This window comes from Melospiza melodia, chromosome 2 (assembly GCF_035770615.1).
Source record: "Melospiza melodia melodia isolate bMelMel2 chromosome 2, bMelMel2.pri, whole genome shotgun sequence".
Lineage (NCBI taxonomy): Eukaryota > Metazoa > Chordata > Aves > Passeriformes > Passerellidae > Melospiza > Melospiza melodia.
In genome coordinates this window covers 92,815,155-92,840,251 of record NC_086195.1, presented here as the reverse complement: position 1 = coordinate 92,840,251, position 25,097 = coordinate 92,815,155, and the positions used below count along the sequence as shown (strand labels likewise).

At 42.3% G+C, this 25,097-nt stretch overlaps 1 protein-coding gene across 8 annotated transcripts in view; it reads right to left on the bottom strand.

Annotated features, from left to right (window-relative positions):
* Positions 1–25,097, bottom strand: part of ELF1 (E74 like ETS transcription factor 1) — an 83,000-nt gene that overhangs the window by 44,598 nt on the left and 13,305 nt on the right. For 3 of the 8 annotated variants that reach the window (XM_063149385.1, XM_063149386.1, XM_063149387.1), the window contains exon 1: positions 22,498–22,516. The exons of 2 other annotated variants lie outside the window; for them this stretch is intronic. The gene's annotated coding sequence lies outside the window, so the exon portion shown is untranslated. Of the gene's footprint in view, positions 1–16,711; positions 16,733–16,921; positions 16,973–22,497; positions 22,518–25,097 lie in introns of those variants that run through there. 3 more of the 8 variants (XM_063149383.1, XM_063149382.1, XM_063149384.1) reach the window with 3 other exon arrangements.

Here is a 25,097-nt window from a genome sequence, read left to right as displayed (position 1 = left end):
AGCATTTTGGTCTTCGAGAGATTCTACTCATTTAGAAGAACACTTTTATTTATATTTAAGCTGGCACTGTGGTTAACAATGACATGTGAGTAAAATATAGATACATATTTCAGTTTCATTTATAAAGCTCATTTGTTAAAACATGTTTTTGCAAACCATGCCTGAAGCTTTTTAATCTATTTGCCACAAAGATCCTCATTCACCTTTACCCATAAATATAAGAAATTAGGTACTCAGTCACACATTTCCAATGGTTATACCACAGGAATTAATGGGTGAGAACTTTTGCACCAGGCAAGAAGTCACCTGTTTTCTACAATCTGTGACCAGTCAGAGCACATATACAGTGCCCCAACACACACCTTCTCTAAACATCCCCAAAGGTCCATTTTGTCACCCATTCAGTCACACACTGAGATTACTTATTTTCTGAAGTTTTTTCTGAAATAGTTTGATGAGTGAACTAAGGCAAGTAGTCTGAATTTTTTTGTTTTAAGCGTTTGGAGAGTCCAACACTATTCCTAACACAGGCAGGGATTCACTCATGAGGTTGGGACAGGAGAGACAAATCTCCATCAGCATATCTCTTGGAAAAATTAATGTACATCTCCTACTGCCAAAATCACAAAGCTGATACTTGCACTGAGCTTTTGTATAGATTCAAAAAACCCCAAAAAGCAACCAAAAAATGCCCAATCCAAGAACAGGTGACAACACCTCCTAACATTTCACAAGCAGAATTACTTAGTTCAAAAGTCTGTAGAAATGGCAATGAAAGGTAATTCAAGAAGAGGTGCAAAGTACCAAACCATACCTACAATCAGGCAGACTGATAAGGAACAGCTGCACACAGGGAAGTCCGAGCCGTCAGTCAGACTTCTGAACTCCCTCCCACTAACCTCCAAGTCTCATGAGTCTGGGGTACTCTTTTTCACTGTTTGTCCTTTCTAATATAATTGTCTGGAGTTTTTTAGCACAAGAACATTCAACCTAATTTTTGGCTTAAACAGATTTTTTACGGTAGCTCAGACAGCATTTATGTAAGCCAGGGTAGACCTGGTCTCTTAACCAAGACCAAAACAAATGGCATCTTTAAGAGAGTCTCTAGCGACAAGAGATTTGTTACACCTTTCTGAGGTAAAATCTTCTGATTTCCAGTGTATCATAATTTACAGATCACTGTGGCTGCAACTCACATGTCATCTAAAGCCAAACAAAAAAATATTTGAAATTTATTGAAAATTATAGATTGAGGGACAAGTTTTTCAATTCACAGGCAGAAGGGTAAAGGCTAATTTGGGTTGGAAGGCTGTAACTCTGTATTTTCCCTCAGCATGAGTCACAGCTCTGAGCTGGGATGTGCTTTCTGCATGGGAAATTTGTACCAGTGTCACGGCTCCCCAAAGAGAAAGACAAGAAGGAACAAAATACTCCAGATATGCTCAAGTAAAAAACAATAGGTAAGATCTGCACCATGCAGGAAAGGGAGCAAAGTCACCTGCTGACCAGTTTGCTCTGAACTCAAGGAATACTTTCAAAACATTAGCTTAAAACTGCACTTGAGATTGGATACAACTTTAAGAAAGCACCGACACAAACAAAGCACTGAGACATGGAGGGAGGGACATGGTCTTGGTTAGAAAATGTGAGTATTACATAGCCAGAGGGACTTCAAAAAAAAAAAAAAACAAAGGGGAAAAAAAAAACCAAGCCAACAAAACCCAGACCTTAGGCTCTTGCTGTAACTTGTTTGGTACACAAACACAAACCACCTTGCTACTAGACAGCCAACTACTTATGGGTGGGGAGCACATAGCACAAAGAGTTCTATGTGCAGGTTATACCAATCTCAGTGTAGACACATGGAGTATTTCCCCACTGTATGTGGAAAAAAGCAACACAATTCACTTGTCTCTAAACTTTGCAGAGATGACTCCTTCATCCCTGCAGAGAAGCTGCAGGTTTGAGCTTTTTCTCTCCAGACTTGGTCATCATCTCTCCCTCTTTCTCCCTACAAGCATCTTCAGCATTACTCACTTGTTGTGCTTTAAGAATAACATTTTGAGAGGCAAATGCCTCTACACTATTCTTATTTCACTCTCGCACGTTTGTCTCATTTCAGCCAGCTTTTCAAAAGGTAATCATTACCTTTCAGGTTCCAAGTCAGAAATTCACTGAACTGTGCTGTTCTCACACAATCACAGAAGTGTGGGCTCCCAGGAAAGCAGAGCAGAGGGGCAGAATCACACCCCTCACCCTGCTGGCCACACTGCTTTTGATGCAGCCCAGGATGCAATTGGCTTTTGGGGCTGCAAGCACACGTTGTTGGGTCACACCCAGCTTTTCATCCACCAGTTCTTGGACTTAAGAGTATGATGGTGTCTTTGCTCCTTAATCCTGCACAGTAAGGGTCTAGAACCAAATGCCTTTTTGAAAACAATGCCCTTCACCTATTTGTTCAATATTGCCCTTCCTCAAAAGCTGCTGCTGGGTAAAATCAATGAGGTACTGAAGGCTGACTGAATTGGAGAAGCTGCATAAACAGTACAAAGAGTACAGAGGTTTCTGCTGTACTGAACATCTATCCAGGACATAAAATGTTATAGACTCAATTAATTTAAATGTCTGCAGGAAAAAAAAAAATCATAGTTAAAGAACCAAGCAGAGAATATCTAAAGTCATGTCTTTAAAACCTCCTCAAGGTGAGAGACTGCTTACACAGTTGCAGTGGAGAACATTCACTCAAGACATAATTATAAGTTAGCTTTTTGGGCCTTTAAGCTCCCATTTTTAATGCACTCTGAAATGCAATACATTCATTCCAGGTTACTCTAAAAATGCATATTCTTCATGATGTTTAGCATAATTACAATAATAAATGCATTAACTTGCAGCTATGCAGAACAAGACAGAAACTAATATTCCCATGCCATTTGTACATTTTTCTTTTTAGAGATCAGTGTAGCCTAAATTCATGTTCTAAAGTATTTGCATGGGGTGGGATTAAGAAGGGAGACTATTAGTCTGGGGAATTTCAAACTATTGAACTTGGCTATTAAGAGAATATAAATTATCTTCTGATCTGTTTTTAGACTAACAATTCCCACCATGGGGTTTCAAACAGTGACAAAGCACAACTTAAAGACCAACAAGACTAAAATAAAAAAGCAAAAAGATTTTTCATTAGAGTGTTATGGAAAAGGAACAGGGTCTGCAAAGGTCCCTCCAGGGAAGGCAGTGTCTGGACAGGCCAGTATTTCTCATTTCGTAATGTCTGGGGAAGTGTACACTGAAGCCTAAGTCTCTCTTACATGAGCACACACCTGCTCCTGGGAGACACAGAAATTCACTGCTAATGAAATGAACTTGACACAGAATTTATGAGTGTTGCATGAAAACACCTACAGAATCAGTGTACTCTGGAAACTTTCAGAGCTCCTACCAACCAGGTGTAGAGAAATTCAAGCCCCACTTCTTCCTCATTTCACCATTTAAGTTCCCATGTCTTTTGCAGAACTAAATAAGGCATCAGAGGTAACTGCTGTGCATGTGCCTGTGCCATCCAGCTGCAGCCCCTACCACGGGGCTCTGTGAGCCAGCCTGATTCCCCAGCTGTGGGGGAAGAAAGGCAGCAGGCAGAACGGGGGGGAACCAAATCTCCTGAGGAAAACACAAAATCCTCCCATCACCTTGTGCTGAGTTGTGAGCCCAGCTTGGGGTCATTCTGGAAAAGGAAGCAGCACAATCTCACCGCAGCCAGTGGCTCACAAACCTGGAGACCTCTTTCTCCCTCCCCTCAGCTCTGCCGAGTGAGTAATACAGATACTTCAGCATGCACTTGGCCCCCTCTCTCAGACCTCATTGTCTGAATGGGGCGACTGCACAAGTCCACTCACACTTCCCAAAAGAGAAACCCTAACAGTGTCATACACAGAAGGGGAATTCAGGAGACATATTTCTCCTGCAGCAGCTCTTCCCCACTTTAACCCACAAGGTTAAAGATTGTTCCTACCTTTCCTTCATTCTAAGAACCTCTAACACTTCCAGAAGAAAGAACTAAGATTGCTCTAAGTTTTCCATATAATGAATGAGAGCAAATGTAGGTTCCACCTCCTGAAAATGAAAGGTCCTTCCTTAGGTCACATCTGACTTCTGTAAACTATCAGGAGTTGATGCAGGCCCCAGTGCAGAGAACCAGAAAATGGTTTGGATTGGAAAGGACCTTTGAAGATCATTGAAGTCCAACCCCAACGCCAGAAGCAGGGACATGTGTCAGTAGATCACATTGCTCCATCCAACGTAAACTTCCAGGGACAGGGCATCCACAGCTTCTCTGAGCATCCTGTACCAGTGCCTCTCCACCCTCATTGTCAAAAATGTCTTCCTCGCGTCTAATCTAAATCTATGCTCTTTCAGTCAAAAAACATTGTCCCTTTTCCTGGCACTACAGGACTTGGTAAAACATCTCTGTCCTTCTGAAAAGTCCCATCTATACACTGAAAGGCTGCAACAAGATCTCCCTGGAGTCTTCTCTTTTATGCACTGAACAACTCTCAGACTTTCTTTGCAGGATAGCTGTTCCAGCCCTCTGACAATTTTCATTTAGGTCTCTGAGAAAACAAACATTCCAGCTTTTCTTGCAGCACCACAGCCTCATCATGCAAGAAGCTCCTCAGAAGACATCATCCTTGTTATGAAAACCCACAAATTATCATAGGAACCAGAGGCAGAATGTTTTTGATGTATCACTTCTAACCTACTCATTCCTCTTCCAGGACAACATTCAACCCATATAGAGTCAGGAGGGGAAAAAAAAAGGAAAAAAGAAGAAAAAAAGAAAAAAATAACAATAAAAAAATAACAATCCACTATACACCACAAAACAAACAAAACCCAAACAAAAAAGGCAAAAACAAAACACCCCCATGAAACAAACAAAAAACTATACAAAACATACCACAATAAAGAACTTAAAAAAACCACAACCAAAGAAAAAAAGCCCCCCCAAAAAAGCAAAAGAAGAAAACACAAGGGAAAGCTGAGTGGTAGATGGAAGATTGAGTAGTATAATAAACAAGGTAATGCAGAGACAGGCTGCTTTACATAGTTCCTAATCCATCCTTTAATTTATCCTCCACCCTCCTTTCTTTTTTTCATTTCTGTTGTCTAACATTTCATCTGCTTCTGTGAAGTCTCAGTGGTTTACTGTGGCCGTAGATACAATTAAATAATATCAGAATTACGTGGGAGTGGGTAAAACCCCCAAATCTATGGCATTTTTCAAGATGCCATACACTTCAAGCAGTTTTGTGGAGGTTTTATTATATGTTCCCCTCAGGGGTTGTGCCCTGCTTGTACCTCTCCTTCCTCAAACACGATATTACTGAGAACAGTGCTCAAAACCTGAAAGGGAGAAAGGCCAGCAGAATCATCCTGTCGCTGTGAAAGGTTTCTAGTGCAGCTCTGTTAGAAATGTGAGAGCTGGTGCCTTTCACAGCAGCAAAATTCTGAGTTTTGCCCTTGTGGTGCTGGCCCCTGGCCCTGCAGACACCCGGGGGACCAGGAGCTCAGAGTGGTGCCTGCCTCTGAGTGCAGCTCCTCTGTGTATGCAGAACCTCTCATGTGGGCTGCCATGCAGAGCGCCCCATAGCCCAACGCAAGGCAGGAGGACAAACCCTAAACCAACAGCAACAGAAGATCCCCAAACCCCTAATCCACCCAATCTTACTACCCCTACAACTTCCTACTCTTCCCCACCCCGAGGAATGTGACCCTCAGGCTGAGACCCTATGTTTTAAAGAGCATATACAGAGTACAGAATCATTTTATCACATGGCAAAGACATCCCTACTCAATGCTGGCTAGTCAATAAACATACAGTTTAAGAGAAAAAAAACCAATATTTTGGGAGAAGCAATGCTGTCAGATGAGGAAGAAAAGATCACCAAACGAAACAAAAAAGCTGAAATGTATGCGCAGTTTCAGTTCTAAAATAATTGCGATGTGCAGACTACTCGGTTCTCTAAAATCTAGTGCTGGGGTAGATACTACTAGAGTTTTAGTTTCAGGAAATTAATTATGTTGCAATAACATCTATATCTTCAGAAATCATGCAACTTACATTAAAAAAATTGTATTGTTTATAATAGAAGGTTTTATGTGCTTTTTCTGTGCACTTCCAAAAAGCTGTTTAACTGAAAGCCAGAGCTGTCTCAAAACTACAAGTGTATTGAGATTAAAAAAAATTAATAATTAAAAAGGGAAAAAAAACACCCAGAAGACCATAGATTTTTCAATAAAAACTGGTCAGGTAATGTGGCAATTACCTACCCAGAAAGACATTAATGAAATTGCACAACTTGAGGCCCAACCTGCCCATTTCTCAGATGCATTTAAAAACTCCCATGCTGGGAGCTGTGGAAAACGGAACGCTGGACCTCAGCTCTCGCTGTGCCAGGATGACTCCCATGGTTCTTCACGCTTGAGGAGTTCAAGTCCTGCTCTCTGTTGAACTACACAGACCCTGATCCTTACTCTCGGGTGCCTGAAGAAGGGCTTGTGAGGGACAGCAAGGCCCCGGGCGCACGGGCGCAGAGCGTGGTGCTGAGGAGACAGTTGGTTGCACAATGGCTGCCTGGGCAGGCGGCGCTGCCATCTCTGGCGCATCTGCTCCCCTGCTCGTGGTTTAACGACAGGAAGCACAGCCCGAGATACCGGGCCCAGCCGCCAGCGCTTCCTGCCCGCGCTGTCCCCTGCGCGGGCCGCGGCCGCCCGCCACGAGCAGACACTCTGAGACACCTTCTGAAGACACAGAAGAGAGAAAAACGAAGTCAATCAGGCCCCACGTGCAGAAAGCCAGCCAGATGGATGGAGAAAGAAGTAAACAGGTGAAGCGTATTGAAATTTGTTCCCAGAAGGCCACTGAAGCAGTGCACAAAACACTGGCGCCATGTTCTCATCTAGCAGGGCCCAGGACAACAAGCAGGCCAACTGTGGAGGTTTTCAAGTCTGGTCTTCCTCAGCCAGGCTTGTACACCACTAAGAAACCAAGTTACTTTACTTAGAAGATGAAATCTTGTAAGATTCTTTCTAAAATCTTCAGATGTCACCTACAACCAATGGGAAAAAACCCATTGCCAAATACAGTACCAGCCTTTTCTACGAGCACCCTGTCCTAGAAATGGGGACAGGTTAATGATCTACAGGGCTTTCCAACACTAATACCTAGAGAACAACGCCTATTAGTCTCCTGCAAAATTGAAACCCTGAAGAAGCATTTGGTACTCACGTGGTAAGCACAAAAACCAACTGCTAGACAAAGCACAACTTCAGTGAAAAGCAGAAACTCCAGCTTTAACTTCTATAGTATCCATATGTGAAGCAATATGCTATACTCAGCCCCTCTGTAAGTTGTCTTCTGTTCAGTCTCAGATTTCCCTATAATATCATCTGTCAGGAAACATAATTTCCTTAGTCGGCCTAAAAACTGTATTTTCAGGCAGGATGAGAAATTATTAAGACAGCAACATATCTGTTCTCATCAATGACCAACTGGTGGTATAAAATGGAGGAAAACCGATTTTGTGCTGTTATCAGCCGGGTTGCCAATTAAAGCAACTGGAGACATGCCAGTCATGTAAGTTGGGAAGTACATCAACCAGTAGATATTTAATTGATTTTACACTATCATGTATTGCTGTGGTCTAGGAGAATTTTCTGCATAAACCTAAAAGCAGTACACATCTTCACTGGATTTCAAGGTGTATCTGACACATTTCACCCTTCACAGACCCAAGGTGTTCCATCCTAACATGGTCTCTGTCCCTATCCCAAAACAGTTCAGAATAAAAATGCCTTTTTATTCTCTTAATAGAATAGCCACCTCAAAGTTGGAGGTTTGCAATTCCCTGAAAAAGAACAGGGTAGAAATTCTCCTCATTTCTAACTAGAAACATATTCCCCATCACGTTCCTCTGATACAGCATATTTTGTCCCTGGCACTCATGCGCTCCCACATGAGTTCTATGACCACTTGGGTTATTCCACAGAACCACACATGTCCCCTGCCTCAAAAGACAAGACTACATCACTCCATGTCACTGAATGCTTCACCACTTCATGCCTTGGAAATCAGAATGAAAGCCCTAAACTAGGACCCATCAGACACTAAGAGAACGTTTGCTTCAGCAGCATTTCTGACATCCACTTAAGACACGTCCCACCCTTGACAACTACTCAAGTAATCCCAAGCAGCCAACAAATTAAAAAAAAAGATACAAAAAGTAATGGTTGCTCAAAAGCCTTTCTGAACAAAAAAGCCTTGCAGCATGAACTGAACCTTACTAAATTTTGCTGGATTGGCAAAAGGAGAACTGAAAAAAAAAAAGTATTTTCCATCTCAGATTCCAACAATACTATGTAGCCAACAGCATTCTGCAGATTTGCTTCTTAGTTCGTAAGTCACGTTGGTCATATCTTGCAACATGTACTGGCAGGATTCAATGTTTTCCTAAGAAAACTGGGGTGGCAGATGCTGACACTGGTCCAGAAATGGTTTGCTCTCAAGCTAGATATTCTTTTTAACCCTGAAAGTTCATCTGTGTCCAACACAGAACAACAGTTTTTATCACAGCAAACATTTCAAAATTCTCATACATATTTATTTTCATGGTGTATTACTATGGTACTAACTCCAAGCACAACAAACTCTAAAAGTAATATTTACATGGAAATTCAAATCTATTACATGAATTATAGATTATTAACTTAGAAATTTAATGTAAGAAGGATAGGGCTAATATAAGAGGGGGAGGGGAATGTTAATTTATAAATTATTTTGAGACACTTAAAATCATGTAATTTTCCAGGCTCTGTATAGTTGAAGCAAAAATGAAAAGGTAAATGTTGTGGTATTTACATTTTTAAAGGCAAAACAAAAATCAGGATGACTTCATTTCTAAAAGATTGAAAATGGACTCCTCAAGACTGCTGCTGCATGGCATTGGGAAGGTACCCACACGCTCCTGCATTTGTTCATCTGACTCAGTTACTGCTAACAGGAGGAGTGGTCTCCACAGTGGCTTTTCCAGCAGAACAGCTGTGAGTCAACTCACCTCATGTCTCTGCACCTCACAGCCCAACTGCCTGGCTCTGGTGTGATTTTTGGGAAGGTAGGAGGGACCACACCTCACCAAAGCACTGTGAGAAGAGAGGAGCAAAAGCGAAACTGAGCTGGCTGACAACCACTGACCAGGCTCCCCAGACAGAAAGAAAGAAACTGCCTCCATGGATTTCTACTGGTTTTAACCAGCTTCAGCAGAGGGGAACATGATTTTTATTTCTACCATATCCCTTTAATAAACACCCCAAAGAAGACATTTTCCAGATAACTGAGGAATTTTTTAGTGTTGACTTACCAAGCAGAGCACAATAACCAGCTATTCTGTTTGCACTACAAGGCAGTACAGTGCAATGAGTTAATAATTTATCATGGCATTGCTCTTGGCAACTGACCATAATCAACTTCTAAAATTCTTCCTCATTCTTACATTTTTAGTCTCAGCAAGAATATGGCACCCTTAGAACCTCAGCCCTACCAGAACACTTCTTAGCGGAGGTAAGAGGTTTAATCTTCTCGAACACCTGCTTTTCTTCTGCATTGTTTCAGGCTCAGAGCAAAGGTCATCACTTCATTTCAATAACCTGATTTAGCAGACAGGAATAACTAAAATATTTTTAAACAAAGCAAGAAGTTAACACTCTTTCAAAACTGCAGCAATGCAGTTCTCATCCCTGCGTTTCCTTCCCCTTCTTCTCACAGAAGTAAAAAGAACAAAAAAGCTTTTATTTGCATATGATCCCAAATTAACTAGCACATACCTTTTCCTCCCATTTTATATTATCAAGGCTTATTCCTTTACATAACTTTGGGCAATATTTAATTTATTAGTTAACACATTCTTATTCTCAATCAGAAGCATCTGGCTGTGGTGTTCAGATAATTCATTGGAAAGTTTTGATGTGGCATGTAGAAGAGGGTTAAGTCAATCATCCTAAGTATCGTTTTGCTGAAGCATTGGCCATTAAATGTGGTCCATTTCCAAGGACAACTGTGCTACTTCGTCCTTCCCCTTGTTGCTCAATCCCAGCTCTTACAAACTCCACAGCTCCACCACTCTGAAATCAATCCCTAACCTGGTTCAATCAACCAGGCCAGCAACTTCTGTGGCATTGACATCTGACTTGCCAACTTGGCTCATCTTGGCTGAACCAGATAAGGGAAAGGTTGCTCTCGCAAGCAGCTTGGTCTGCAGATAGGAGGGGAAGGCAATAAAGCATTAGAAAACAATCTATGCTGTCAGCGAGAAAAAACGAGGATGGCAGTCCTCAAGCAGCTGGATGAGTGCTCCTGCCAAGAAAACATCCAGGAATGACCATGCCCACCTCTGACTGTTTTGCTAAAGGCACATTTTAAACTAAATTAGACTGGTGCAGGTTCGCACACTCACAAAAACATCGGTTTAGAGTTTAAACTGCAACTTTACCTCAACTAATACAGCTTTACTCTTGAGTCTTACCTGAGGGCAAGCTAAGGGCCTGGGCAGATGCTAAATGAGCTGTTTAAGGATTTACAACCCATCACCTCCAGGAGAGTTCACTATCCGAGTAAAACTTGCTTAGTCCAAACCTCCCTCCTGTGCTCCAGGGCACATCCATGCAAACCGCTGCTGCATGGCTTTAATGGGATGTGCCACGGAGCCAGCAGGGAAGCTACACACGCTGCCTTCACTTATGAGTGAAAAAGCAGCTGGTGTGAGGCTGAAGAACCTCCAGTGTGCACCTAAGCTCTGTAAGCACACGGTATGTGAAAACACCAGGGCCAGCATCAAGGCATTAGCATTATTGTCCCATCTAGTTAATAAATACCAGGCTTGCTCACGACAGACAGTGTAACAGGTTCTCTGAAGGCAGTCTCTGTCAAAAAGAAACTACTTTCTCCTCACAGCAGAGGTTTCACCCCACCTAGAGATCCTCACTTAAGGAAGCAAAAATGAACCAACCAAACTTCACACTGATTTTTTTTTCTATTTCCCTTTTTTACTGACATGTTGCATCTGTACAGCATGCATGCATCAGTAGTCCTGGGTTTCCTCTCCCAAGGCAATGGGATTTTACCCAGCTAGCTCTCTGCAAGTAATAACTGCTATCAACTCTCCCCTCAAAAGCACAGATTTCACATTATCATATATCAATAAATGTCATCACAGTTTTTCTGTTTATGAAGCGTAAAAGTACAAATTAACAAAATGCTTCCGAAGCCACCTGAACATACGGCACCCATAAGAGACACTTCAGACATTACAAACACCAGAATTTCCACACAAAATGTACCCTTCTAGCTACATTGCTTCAAAAGTATTAAACCTTTTCTGCAAATACCCCTGTTATAATTTAAATAAAAATTAAAATTTGTAAGTTCAAGGTCTTATCTTGTAATTTGGCAAAAGTTTTTCAATATTTCTTACTGTTGAGAATTATTTCTAGTCCAGTACCACCGAAACAAGATTTAATACATATCATTTGAAGGACCATACTAAAAGACAATTAGGTCTTTATAAAAACAAATGGTAGAATGTTGCATTACATCAAGCATTCATAATCAGATATATGTATTTCAGAAGTGCCCAAATAGGAAAATATTCTGCCAAAAGTAACTTTCTTTCTGCTTTTTTTCTCTGTAAATTCCGTCATAATCCATATTTAAATAGTCTAAATTAATAGTTTCTGTGTAACAGTCATAGAATAGTTGCTATTAGAAGGGATCTTTAAAGGTCATCTAGTCCACCCCCCTGTGAGCAGGGACATCCTCAACTAAATCAGGTCGCTCAGATTACAGCCTGTTCAGACAAATTAAAACTGTGTTTCACTTAGTTGCTTCAAAAACAACTTATTTCATTGTTGCTTTGAACTGATACTAAAATAAATATACTTTTTTCACTAAAAAGGACCCACACGCTTGAAAATGCTGCAAGGCATCCTCAGCAAACTTCAGACTGTTTTTCAACACAGAAAGTTTCATTTTCATTCATATGACTAAACCATCTTTTTTTCTGTAAAGAAAAAAGGTCCCCAAATAGACACTTCCTCTCTACAGTTCCTTCTTTTCTCTTTTTGAAATAAACATTAGTTGGTCTTTTTTAAAAAAACCCGAACCAACAGGATGGCCTCTCAATAGCTCACTATCAAGAGTACCTGGAGCCCTGTGCTGGGCTCACAGAGCTCTCCACAAGCTGCTTCAGAGGCACCATGAGACAGGGAAGTGAATTCTTGCAACGTGTGCAGTTTGCAACCCTTTGCCTTCCATGGCCGTAAGCTTCACAATTATTTTCTTGATAGCTAATACTCTCATTTGCATGCTTAATTTACAGGCATCTGGACAAAGCTTGAATAGATACAGAGAGTAAATAGTTTACAGAGGCTCTGGAGGTGGGGGAGTGAAGGTACAAAACAGAAAATGCATCAAGAGGACGCAAGTGGATAACGAAACCACCACCTCTGAGTACAACGCCAGGCACATTCTGTCATCAGCAGACAATGCGCAAGCCCTGGTGCCTTCAAGACACAGTTTTCATGAAAGCTCTTCCTAAGAGGGTCATCTTCTGGTTGGAAAGACAGCCTCCACTAAAAACAAACCATGTCATCACATACTTGGGAAACTATCCTTGTTAGCTCCAAAATTATGTAGGGCAGCACATGTAGCAGGCACAAAGAGGAGGAAACTGACAGTATCCTTGTCAACTTGCTTTTAACTTGAAATTGAGTCTGGCTGGAAGGGCAAGTTAAACATTAATTTTCTGACAGTGGTCAGCACTGGGTATCACAAAGTGTAACTGTAGTTTCACAATCATATTTTGCTGCTTCTTTCCCTAGCTGCAACTTAAAACCGAATAAACACCAAGATAACTGAAAACTGGAGAACAGCACAAGTGACTTGATACAAAGCTCAGAAGAACAAGGTAGTTTTCTTCTAATCTGTCAGCTTTATTCACTCTGTCAAAGGATCTTATGAAAAACACTAATAATGCTAGAGGAACATACAGCACGACAGAACAGTATATGCAGCTGCAATAAAAATGTTTCTTTCTCTCAAGAGTAGACAAAAATTTGAATCACCCAAGCTCACCTCTTTCTTCCAACACAGGAACTCAAGAGCTGTGTGGTATGATATTTATACTGAGCCCACCTCAGAAGTCAAACCACTACCACGCAAGAAGGTGAGGGAAATGCGGAAGGAGCTCGCAAGTGAAGCGACAAAACCGTTAGTACGCTAACGGCAATATTCAAGAAGTGCAGCACATTCCCCTCCAAACAAAAAATGTATTTGGTAAATTCACACAGAAATGTTCATGATGAGTTAAATATAGGGTGTTCTAGAAATAGACTAAAATGTCCAGTTATAGATGAAGACAGTGACATTCAATCCATCCCAAAGCAACTCTTTCCCACAGTTTGCAACCTATGCACCTAGCATTCCTATTCCTAGCAAATTATCCTAACCATTTTTCCCCCAATACAGAGAGAAATAAATTTGACACATAAATTTAGGAATTGGAGGTTCTTTCCAGGCTAACAAAAGTACTATCGATTTCACATTGAAGCCTGCTTGAACCTAGTACAAACTCACACACGACACAAGGGGAGCGATCTCTTTAAGGACAAATAAATGACCTGAGCTCCAGCCCTCTGATTCAACACTGAAGATGGCTGACAGGTAAGGCCTAAAGCACACCAAGGCAAGAATGCACAAACTTTGGTCCCTAGCCAATGTGATCCTCTCAGCACAACCACTGACACACTGACTGCGGGAAGCTTTGCCAAAGGACAGGCTTATATTGAAGAATAAATTGTTTGTACCACTACATAGATTAGCCAGGTCAGGTCAGAAAAGTGAAAATGTCCAGAGCCTTTCACGCAGCTGCTGCAGACTTTTGATAAGCAAAAGACTTAAAATTCCAGTATGTACAGTCTCTGTCAACTACTTTATCTGTGAAGAAACACTTAGGTAAGATTTAAGAAAGCAAGATTTAAGAATGCAAGTAATCTCTAAAACATGTCAGCGGCATTAAAATTATAAGCACCATAAATCACTGGTATATGGTAGCAAAGTTTCAGACCTTATGGTGCAGACTGTAACCAAGGCTGGAAAGGTGAACTCCACCTCCTGCCACTCCTGTGCTGAATCACTGTGGTGGGGGAAAGTCCTTACTCCTTCTCACACACCCAACAAACTCCAGTGAGTTATGAAAACTGTCAGTGAAATCAAGAAAATCTGCAAGCAAAAACTGAGAAATTTTTGCTAAAACCTGCAAGGAGAGAAAGCTGATTTGGAGATCACAGCTTCTCCTCTGACACAGAGGGAAATCCTCCATTTTTCTTTCTTTTCTATCAGCTCACTGAGCACAGTCCTGCCACAGTTCCCTCCCTTGAATATGGCTGTGTCGAAATACACCTCATGTATTCGGCTTTTTTCATACATCAAGTGTCTAAAAAGTAACACACACCAAAGTATGAGTTTTCAGCAATCCTTAAACATCAGGCTATACCAGGCTGACAACATTCTTCAAATCTGGATATCTATCTCTTTTTACCTTCTCATTTGAGGACCAAGACCATGGATTCGACAATTCTAATATTCAACGGATGAGAAAAGAGCACATTAGAAAACCAACACTTCTGTAAAGGCAGGGATCTGGAAATAATGTTCAAGCTAACTGGCATCTGATGACACACCACTCCCATGGCTCTCTCATCACAAACAATTCAAACTGAAAGATCCCTGCCTTGGGGGTGGGGGGAAAGGTGGGATTTTTTTTTTCTTTTTTGTGAGACAAACACATGCTTCAGCTATACAAAAACTAACACCATTTCTCTGTACCTTCTAATCCACTTCTCTGCCTTTTAGATCTGCCCAAGCTGTCCTCCATAAGTCTTGGGAGGACTTTCAAATCACTTTTTCCTAGCTCCACCACTGCACCACAGATGTGTCCGTAGCCCTGGCAAAGTCCTTGTACAGCAACAAAAGAGAATGAACATGGCAGCTTTTGCCTTCACAGAGGAACTGCTCCTCTGTGAAGCCCTGATCAAAAGAAAGTAGCAGTGGCCACTTACCCTTTAGAAAACAAAAAGCCTTCTTCCCAAGATAAGCAGGTGCAGCTTGGGAGATGACTTAAAAAGAAAAACTTAAAACCTCAAGTTTTTAGGGTTGGATGTCTCAATAGGGTCTGGTGCAAAAGAAAGGAGGGGAGAAAAGAGATAAGGAAAGGGAGGGTTATGTTCTACCAGTTGCAAGCAGAAAGCCCTAGGATCTGAAAATTAAAGTTATGATGATAAAAAGATAGATGCAAATATATTCAAGAATTTTTCAGAAAAAAACTTCTATTACTAATTCTTTTTTTTTCAAGTAGTTCCTCTGTAATTTTATCTGTGATTTTTCAACATGTAACGATGTGCCAAATAAATTCCCCAAAGAGTTGCAAAACTTGCTGCTTTCAGAAAGAAAAAATACAAAATGTAAAACGAAAAGATAGTGAAAACACATTGTACTGTAAGATGACGAAGGAAGATACGGCTGAACACTGAGAAGGCTGAAGACAAGAGACAGCCTCACCCAAAACATGACCATTTACTTAATGGTTGCCTCCCTCTCTCTCCCTCCCCTGCAACTGATCACAGCACTAAGCAAGACTCCATGATACTTCTCAGATACAGGCTCTAGTCAGTAAATGAACCTGGAAAGTATTCCCTTGTGCACGACAGCTCAAGTGCCCCCTCATTTAATTTTCAGTAAGAAGATATCAAATTGGATTTCTCAAGTGACAGACGGAAATATATGGTCCAAAGTTATACACTCAGACAAAACTTCCAAATAACGCTTTCGTTCAACAAAGGTGGAAACAGAGATTCTTTTTCAAAAACTTTGCTCGAGTCCAGAGGTACGTAATTAGGAGAATCAAGGTGATTTTCATCCACTGAAAGTTTAAGAAGCAATTTGACGCACCACAATTACCTCCAAGATTACAACAACCACTAAGCCTATTTTCTAATTGGTCTGCCGTGTACACCGTCACCATAACTTCCATTTCTTAACCATTTTCAGGAAAAGGTGAGTACCTGCCCGCATAACAACTTAACTCCTTCTATTGTGAACGACATCGCGGCGGCTGCCCTTAATGGCTCTGTTTCGGCAGAAAGAGAACTTCAATTTAAGGGCGCAGAGAATGATCTATCCTCGAAATGATCTTTTAAATCTGCCATTTTAAAGTCACCACGGACCACACCGGGCGAACAGCAGCGGAGCGGAGGTGTTCAAAGCCGCAGCGCTGATAGTCAACACTTTGCACGAATCGCTCTGGACCGTGCCCTGCTCCATGCTAGCCGAGTCCATGCACACACAGCTTCAGAATAAATAAAATACGTGAATTTTACAGCCCGCTGAGCGGCGGCTGGAGGGCTCCGACCGGCAGCCAGCCCGGCACCCCCGCACGCTGAAAAGGAGACAAAAGTATAAAACGCAGCAGCATTACAAGCCAGCTGTCACACTCGCGCAGCGCGCTGCTCAGAGAAGCACAGCCGCGGTGCCCTTTGCCCGCAGCAACAGGCACAGCTTCAGGCAGCTCACGGCGCCGCTGCCCCGAGACGCCCCTTTACTCACGGCCCAATTTATATTTCGCTTTTCCCTGCTGCTGCGCTTTTCCAGGAGTTCCCTCTTCCCCGCAGTTTCTCCCGACGGCTGCGGAGCGCTGCCCCGGGCGCGGCCGCCCGTCGAGGCAGCAGCGGCAGCCGCCGCCCGCAGCCCGGGGCGCCGCGTTCCCCCGGCCCTCCCGCCCGCCCGCCCGACTCTCGCTGCCCGGGCAGCACGTACCGCCCGGCCGCGGGGCCCGCGGCGCCGCCCCGGCCTCCCCGCAGCGTCGTGCAGCTAAAATGGCTCCTGTCGAGAGGGGGAAGTTGTGCCCGGGCCCCGGACGGTGACTCACCGCGGGGCCGGGCGGCTCGGCTCGGAACCACACGACACGCCCCGGGGCGGCGGCCGGCGCTCCGCCGGGCCCGGCCCGCAGGTGGCGGCGGGGCGCGGGGGGGGACGGGGCGGCGGCGGCCTCGTGACCCGCCCGGGCTCCGCGCGGCCCCGCTCCCTCGTGTGCCGGGAGCGCCCGAGCCGCGCCGGCCCGCTCCGCCCGGGCCCGCCGCTGCCTCCGGTCCTTACGGAACATCCCGCCCCGCACCCCTCCACCAGTAATAATTGACAGCATCAATTAGGTTGGAAAAGACCTCTGAGATCATCGTGTCTGACCCATGACCAAAAACCCGCCCGTCAACTAGACCATGGCACCAAGTGCCACCTCCAGGGACGGTGACTCTGTCACCTCCTTGGGCAGCCCATTCCAATGTCTACCCACCCTTTCTGTGATGAAATTCTTCCTAACGTCCAACCTAAACCTCCCCTGGCACGTTCTCTAACACTGTGTTCTCTCATCCTAAATTAAACAAACAAACACATTTCTGAGGAACATCTCATCTTTTCAACCAATATCATCTTGCTCATACCAAAATGGTTAACTCCTGAAAAAGAGTGAAACTTTGGAAGGCCAAAATGCTTGGGGGAATCCAGTTAAAATGCAGTATCCAACGGAGCACGGACAGACAGCCAATGCCAGAGCCAGGGTTTCTGGGATTCCCAGTAAATTTCTGATACACCTTCATGTTCTTTAAACAAAGCCTCGTGCCTAGTTAAACAACACACTGGAAGCCGCCTAGCCCTCAGCAGTGTAGGTGCTTGGGACAGGCTCTATGATTGCATAGGGCACACTGAAAGGCCTGACAGAGGTGTAATTTTAAAAACACGGCACAGACCGTGAGGACAGAGCTACTTCCACCTTGTTTCTGTAGGAAGGGTAAGCTCATGCTCTGTTTGTGGCTGGCATGTGCACTGGTTTCCCACAAACTCCCAGAAAGGCAGAGTCCAAAGCAGCGCACAGGCCATAAGGGAAGGCGTGGCACAGGGACCCAAGCCACACAGCCAGCAAAGAGGGTGCAACGGCATGGCAAGGAGCTGGGAGGCGAGGAAACAGCAGGAGCAGCCTGGCAATGAGCAGGGAAGATGAGAGTAAGAAAAACCTGAAGCTGCTTCTAGCAAACACATGGAGATAAATTCAAATGTATTTCAGCAGAGCTGTCATTAACGCTTACAGTAATAATTAACCAGTAGTCCCACAAGTTTTGTGCTGCATAAAACCCATCGTTTTATGGACATTAATATCTCCAATTACTGGTTATGCTTAATTACCAAGAAGAAAATTTTGGGGTTACTTCCAAGTAATTGAGTCCTTATGACACCTGTATGGCACTTAAAAGCAAAATTTGGTCTCAGTTTATTTTTTAAAGGGCAGTTACCCATGTATGACTTTATTAGATGTAGTTTATTATCCTATTTTTGCAGCCTGCTTTAGTGAAAGATCTGAAAAAAGAAGCAGCAGCACACTTTTTATGACTTAATGATTAAAAGTATCAATTAAGTCAGTACTAAAATATCTTCACTACAGCTCTTTATCAAAATATGACTTCATTTGTATTTCTCAGCTGAAAGAAGTCCATAAGGAGAAAACACTGTGTCATTATTTTAGTTACTATATATTTTCCACCTCTCACAACAGATGTATATTCCTTCTCTCCAACAACTTAAGTCTAATCCAATCTTACATCCAAAAGCATTTGTTTCTTGTGCTGCACAACCCTTTGTAAATCATGGGGCACGGAGGGAAGAAATCTGACCCAGGTGCACAGCGGTTACAAGGAGCTGTAACATTGGCACAGGGAGAGCACCATTTTAATAATTGAAGAAAGTCTAATAGTTATGTTTTAGAAAGGAAAGAAACAACACATTCTTATCCAAGCAGTCAACTAAATTGAAAAATCATTTTGTAGTGATGTATTAGCACAAGCTATGCAAACATTTTGCTGTTTCTAAGCTAAATCTGGAAGCAGTATTTTTTTAAAAAGCATATGTAAAATGTAAACATATTTAGCAAGAGAGAATGCAGGTGGATGTTCATCCCTGGAACTGTATCAGGTTTCTTGCTAATTATAATTTTGGCTTGAAGAAGAAGTGACCTTGCCCATTGCTGGGATGAGTATTTCCACGAAACTTAGATCACCATTTGCCCAAAAGACATAGCTAGACACTGACCAACAGCACAGCTTAAGCCAATTTAAACAGCTTTAGCCCTCCACTCCATCCCAGCCTCATATTCCTTGCACTGAGCTACTCCCCCCACTGTTTCCCAGAGCAAATATTTGTGCAGTCACACAGCGTGGCAGAGGGTGGAGCCCACTAGCAGACAAGTTAAGGCTGCACAAATAAATAAATAAATAAATAAATAAATAATGCACAGTACAATTTTCACATTGCTGCTGGCCCCAGCTCCCAGAGAAACACATGCCAAATCATGTGCTCTAAGGGGAGCAGTGCAGCCCAGCAGGCTGGGACTGGCAGAGACCTGGATGTGGCTCTCACTTCTGCTGGCCTCAAGTGAGAACCCAAGCAAGCTGCTTCTCTTTTCACACCCTGCTTTGGTAATCGCCTCCCTCCTCCACAAGTGGCTTTGAGAGCTCCAGGTCTGCAAGGGCGGGATGAGATGGGCTGCCAGGAGGCACAGGAGCAGAACAAAGCAGCTGCCTGCACAAGGGGCGCCCTGAAACTGAAACCATGCAAGGACACACCACCTGAAAGGCAAACTATTTAGTCTCATAAACACGAGCCAAAAGAAAGGCTTGTGACTGTGTTCAGCTTTTGTTTTTGGATGGGGGTTGGGGAGGAGAAAATCCTGTTTTGATGAAGGAAAGGGAGCAGAAAATTTAGATCCAAAACTCTTCGGATTTTTTTTCTGCTACATTATACACAAGTTCACCACATGAGAAGCCTTTGCAAGCTCCCATTCATGTGGCACCCTGTGGTATCACTCCTAATGCAGCTCAAGATGCTCTAACTCCTTTCCACTCTTGCAAGAGGAGATCCCACCACCCTGCTCCCAGATCAGGCTCATACAATCACCTCATACAAACTTGGTGTTTCATCAGACTGTCTCAAGACTGGATTTAAGAAGCTTCTGCTTTGAATTTGTTTTTGTAGGATCCCAGTATCTCAAGCTTTACAAAATAGTTCATCTCAGGCATCTCTGGAAAGGAAGGAAAAACTCCAGCAATCCCATTCACAAGTACAGCCCCAAAGAACACCTGAGCAATGGATATGCCCAATATGCCCAACTGTGTATGGAAGGACAACACCTGAACCAGCTTCCACTCAAGTCTTAACACCCAAACTCCTGCATCTTCTTTTCTCCGTGTGCACAACACCAAGAAACACTCACTAGCAGCGGTGTAATCACATTTTAATGCAATAAATATGATATGCATCTATCACAGTGTTACTGCCCTGGTACTTTGGTTTGTGGGCTGGCACCTTCCGTGGGGGTAGATGCCACATACAACACAGGCTGACACTGGTGTGGGTTTCTAATGCTGCCAGATGCATAATGACCTAAATATTTACACATGAAGAAATTGCATCAGATATATACTCCTATGTCCAAAGGAAGGAGGACTTTAGGCACAGACAAATTTGTACCATTGTCTTATTTAAAAACTTAATCACAAATTCAGGCAATACACTTTTTATATTTTAAGACAACTGCTTGCCATCTACAAACCTGCATTTTCAGAGATTTCAATAGAAAAGACTCTCAGAGAAGAAATGTGGATGACACCTGGAGAGCAGCCCATGCAGCTATCAGTTTTAATTTCCAATTTAAAGGCAGGGTTCCATGATATTTCAGAGCATACTGTGAAAGCAGAGCACAATGAATTTGAGAAAATACAGTCTACTTTTACACTGTGCTCATCTTCTGAACTTCAGTTGAATTGTTGGAAAGGAAAGGTGATAGTAAACAAAGTGCATATTAAAAGGCCACTATACTTCTCAAAAGTTGAGAGGGAAGGTATCTTGGCCATCTGTGTTTAACTGGAATCCTTCAGACAGTAAATGTCATCTTCAAAATATACAAGGGAGTATTTCCCAAGTCTATGGTAGCAGAAGTCCAGAAATTATTCCTTGTAGTAGAAGGGCTAGAGAGGTGTCTGAAATTAAATGGATTCACAATCAAGCACCAGGCAGCTTGAACCTTGTCCATTTTGTCCTTCCAGCTGCGCCTCCAGTGTTTCCTACTGAAGGCAGATTTGGCAAAGATGCTGCTTTGCCAGCAGTACAGCAACATCCCACAGAGCTACAAACCCCTGACCTTGTACAGCCTTGCACAAACTCTTCTTGGATCACCTCTAAGGTATTCCTAGGTCACATCCCAGCAATGGCAAACCTATAGGACAATTTACTTTTCCCACTCTTTCAAGCTCCTTCCTTCCTTCCTCCTTTTGTTATAGGTTTGCCTCTGCTGAGAAGTACTTCTTCTCAATATTTCTGAGAATGCTTAAAATCTGGGTATGTTCTCCTTTCTGCTGACAAGCAAGCTGTGGAGGAAAAGAATTTCAAAAATCCAGGTAGTAGATACAGCTCTGACACAGGATAATCTCTGATTCACTCTCAACCAGAAACTACAGGCTCCAACTTCTCCCTAGCACTTCTTTACCAACCCCAACCACACTTTTCCCTTCCCATCGTCTCCTTGCACTGGTTCTGATCCATGTGGTACCTGTTAAACCTTCCAGTGATCCATTTAAATGCCTTACTGTGGCAGAAAGCTGACTGGGGAGGATGGGGAATGCTGGCTGCTCTTGAACTAGATCAGACTGTGATGAGCACTGCCAGCCAAAGACATCAGACCTCCCTCTGTGGCAGTAATAACTACTACATTGGGCCTGCACTCAGGTAAATTTTTCACCCTAAGATTCACATGATTGCACAACAGTCACAAAAAAAATAAAAGAAAAAAGAAAAAAAAAAATACATTACTTGGGAATGTAATGTAATGTCCCTCCCCTACAGGCAGAGGGGAGGGACAGAGAATACTGCTTAACCCATGGCTTTCTGACCTGAGCTAGCTCTTATTCTGTCCTCCCTCTGCACACTCCTTGCCTGTTTGTTTCAGAAAGTGCACTGAAAGTTATTTAACATCCTATAAATATCCCTGCCAGTAGGTGTGACAGAAGTCACGCTTGTAAACCCACAGCTCAAAGGCAAGTCACGCAAAGAAATGAAAATAGAGACAGGACAAATTTATACCCCATACTAGTTCTCTCAGTGAGCTTTAGACCCCACAAAAATCATGAAACAAAAAGAGTTAAACCATGATCTGCAAATATTTTCAAAATACAAAGCAATGTTACCAGCTTTTCCCAGGAGAAAAATGAAAAATTGTCATGTGTCATCTAATGCTATTGGTAAGCACCCTCAGACAGACAGTTAAAGCTTTGGCATCCTAAAATCCAACTCACTTATAATTTGCTAATTTCCAGTTCTTCATTCAGAGTCACTCAACTGATCCACAAAAAGGCCAACTTTCCTTACATCTTTGAATGCCATCTGCAGAAACTGTTCCAGCACACACCCTACAAGAAACAAGGCAACTAATCAGAAGAAAATAGACAGAGGAATGCATTTAATACCAACAAAGAGCTAACTCGATCTGGATTTACTTTTTTTTTTAATCTAGAAGAGTTTACTGTTTGAAAAGGCACAACCTGTTTCTGAAACAAGGCAGAAAATAGTATAATTCTAAAAAGGCCCAAGTACAGCTTTGACTTGTACAGGCAACACTATTTTATATACAGAATACCTCACTACAACATATTTGCAACAAAGTCAAAATGAACTCATTTTTGTTGCTGAATTACTAAATATCCCAAAAGAACCAACGAGGGCATAGCAATATCATGTCTTTATTTCAAATTCTCACACTGTATGTGTATCAGCCCTGAAAATTTCTTTCACATCTGTACAATCCTGACTGCAGTAAGATTATGCTAGATCCTTAACTTTACAAATGAAATGATCACTTATTGGTACAGCTGTTTTGAAAGACAAGTATTAGGTTGCCTATCTATCTCTACAGATTTGCACTCAAAGATTTTAAGCAAAAATGGATTTTCCACTGTTGTGCAAGAAAGACACAAAGGTAAGGTGGTACAAGACACGAAGTAAAATTTATAAATACTGACAAAATTCAAACACATGTGAATGGAAGAAAAGTTTAGATTTTCCAAGGATAAGAACCATTCTTTCCAGAAAGTAAGTCAGGTTTGATCCTTGAAGTAGAACAGCACACCCAACATCATCCCACAAGCTTCAGATCCCGCACTATTATACTCCTTCAGAGCTATGCTGCATTAACAGGATGGTTGTATTTCCTTCAGAATCTTTGCAAGGATAGTTTTTGAAGAATATCAGCTTAATCTGAAACCATTACTACACCAGTAGTGGTAAACTTGGCCTTTGCTCTTTTCCTTTTTATGCACACAAACACAAAATCCAGAACTATTCGTAAACATGTTATTCTGTAGTTTTTCTTTTTGATGTCCAAATGTTGTAATCCCTGATACAAGAAAGAAAAAAAAATCGGGCATGTGAATGAACAGAAATATATACTAAGTGACACTATGTTGCAAATACATCCAGAAAGAACATAAAACAGAGGACTGGGCAAATTTTATATAGTCCAACAGGAGTTTCTTAACTGGGACACTTTGGCTAAGAAATCCTCATTAAAAAGTTGTAACTGTATTTTTTTCCTCTGCTCATTCTGTGAGTCATTCATTACATTTCTGGGTGTTGCAACACATTCATGAATAATAAACACATATTAGGAAGAAGAAAAAAAACCAAAACAGTGTCCACAGTGGATTTTTAAATGTCTGTCTATATCAGTATAAAAATCAAGAATAAAGCTGAGATTTTCAGAAGTTTCTATGCAAGGAATGCTATTAATCACAGACAAACTATTTGGTACACCCAGACACCAGTGCACAGACACATGCCAAAGTTACAGCACAGCAGTGTCAGTATTGCTGGTTTTGTTTGGCCTCTTCAGAGGGTGGGAGCAGAGGGGGAGGGATCATCATGTTCCCCATCAAACCCTCTCTTGAGGACCAACAGCTAGGCACCGCCCTTAGCTGGACAGTTCTGGACCCAAAGCTGCACTTCTGCAGCTGCCTTTTTTCTTTTTTTTTTTTTAATTAATCTTCTTTTAAAACCAGAGAGTTAGGTTTCAGAAGCTGTGCAGTCCCAGAACGACATCCGCACTACAGGAAATTACTGCTGATGTCTTAAAGAAGTACCAGGGAATTATTTATCCACACTTGTGTTTCAGACAATAACAAAAAAGAGCACCCAACAGATGCACGTGTCAGGGTGGTTGCTGCAAGTTTTTTACTGCTCCAGTCAGATGAAAAAATATTTACTTCTATTCTGATTTTTTTTATCCTTTCAATCCCGCTGCCTTATGCAGGCCACACTGGCTACCTCACACACTTGTGCTGATTCCCTGTATGGATGCAGACCAAATTCATGGAATTAAAGGAAATCCAGAGAAACATCATTTTTAGAAAAATGTTGGGCTAGAGTTCCATGAATATTTTAGATGCTTACAAGAATGCAAAAGGGTATTTCTGCACTGCTCAGGTGGTGAACACAAAGGAAAGGAAAGTGTGTTTATTACTGCTCTTCCAGCTGCTCTAATTAATGGAGAAAGATAAAAGTGGTAACTTGGAGAGGCTGGAGATAGAAAATAAATTATGAAAAAAGTAAGCTCATGTGAATGAATCAATTTTCCATTGCAACTCACTCAGGCTGAGACCTGGCTATTAAAGAACAGTTAGCTAGAAACACAACCTGGTTACTTGCTTGTTCAGGAAATAATATTTTTAGTAGCAGGCTTACCTATCCAAATACATGCTACATTAACCAATTGGTGAATACATAAATCATGGACAAGAGAGGGAGGAAAAAAATAAGGCCTGCAGGACACAAAAAAGAGGGGTATAGAGGAGCTCAGCGCTGCTGGGAAGGGGAACTGGCTGCTGGAAGGCCAACATTTTTA